The following is a 1,499-nucleotide window of genomic DNA, read 5'->3' as shown; positions in this document are numbered from 1 at the left end:
TAACTGTTTCTCACTTATGTTTCCCTTCTCTTTCCTTTCCATCCTCTCTGCCACTTCTTTAATTCACTTCCTTTTCTCTCATTCTATACAGCTCTTTTTATCTCTCCTTCTTAAACACTTGTTTCTAATGATGACATGTAAATGGTACGTTAGGTTGTTCACCGGCCTAACAGCTTGGCTACGAGTTGATTGAGTTGATTTGGTGTTTTAAGTCAACTTTATGCACAGTATGGCTAATCGGGACTGGACCTACAGTTTAAAGTGGGATCCGAACTACTTGTGCCTCCACCGGGTATCGAACCCAGGACCCCTTGCTTGCAAGGCAACGACGCTACCACTGCGCCATGGGGGAGGCCCTAGCTTGGCTACGAGTGGGGTTTAAATGTGAGAAGGGGGGAATAATTAATGCTCCTTTGTCCTTCACCTATTTATTATGCACAGGCCGAACAGGTAAGAAGGTGAACACGCCTGAGCCGGGTTTGAACTACTGAACACCGATACTTAAATTACTAGTGTCATCACTGTACCTGATCCGGTCCGTCGGCTTGGTCGCGTTGGCGCCGTGTGGTCCGTTGACGGTGTGTACTTTGGGCACTGCCCAATCTTTGCATGGGCACACTTCACGAGTCGCACCACTTAGACCAACCACTCGCCTTGCCCGCTCTCTTCACACTCTCTTTCCCGACCTCTCGTCACCCGGGAGCTGGCTGGTTTTTGTGATGACATACCATTTTATTTCCATTTTATTGCGGGTGTCCATGTAATATCTACTCATAATATTGTAGTATGCTGATAAAAGATTATGCATTCATGTAGTCGCACACACATATTTCGTTAAAATAAAACGTTTTTAGTTTTTATTCTCACCTAGAAAAAGTACCGTTCCGTACCGCAAGAATAAACTCTGCATGTACGTTATATGTGTATAAACGTATAATATACGTTTATAAACGTATAAAATGTATTATAGCCAAGTGATATGCATAGTTAAATACAGTAACTCCTCAATTATACTCCCCATATCTCATACGAATTTATGATCAGAATACATAATAGTATGTAAAGTGACAACATCGAAATGATTCTTAAGAAGAACATTTCTGCTAGGATAAGTGAAAAGTTGACTTGTAAATATTTATTTCGGCATCCGTTGGATAACTTTACATTTTATAATATAGATAAGATGAAGACAATATGATAGTTTTTCAGCCTTCAATAGATCGTTAAACATGAATTTAATTCTTGCTTGATTAAAAAAGTCAACGGCTAGTGAGCTCGATAAACAAGCCTCTTAATTTTCCTTCGAAATCCAACCTGTCGATAATAGCTTGAGAGTTTTATGGTTAATTTACCGTATCGAATCTTTGAGAACAAGAGGTGGTGTACGAAGGGAGTTCTTAAGCAACAAGGAAAGCATTCTTAGCATGCAATACTAAATGGACATCATCCATTATCTACTACTACTACTACTACTACTTATATCTATTGTAACGCTACGT

The 1,499-nt window shown here is 39.9% G+C and overlaps 1 non-coding gene across 1 annotated transcript; it reads right to left on the bottom strand.

Moving 5' to 3' along the window:
• Positions 1–280: 280 nt before the first annotated feature.
• On the bottom strand, positions 281–355 carry TRNAA-UGC (transfer RNA alanine (anticodon UGC)). The gene has a single exon. It is a non-coding gene; the product is annotated as a tRNA-Ala (tRNA).
• Positions 356–1,499: the final 1,144 nt, after the last annotated feature.

Source organism: Lepisma saccharinum, chromosome 2, assembly GCF_977018435.1.
Source record: "Lepisma saccharinum chromosome 2, izLepSacc3.1, whole genome shotgun sequence".
Classification (NCBI taxonomy): domain Eukaryota; kingdom Metazoa; phylum Arthropoda; class Insecta; order Zygentoma; family Lepismatidae; genus Lepisma; species Lepisma saccharinum.
This window is presented reverse-complemented; position numbering and strand designations above follow the sequence as displayed.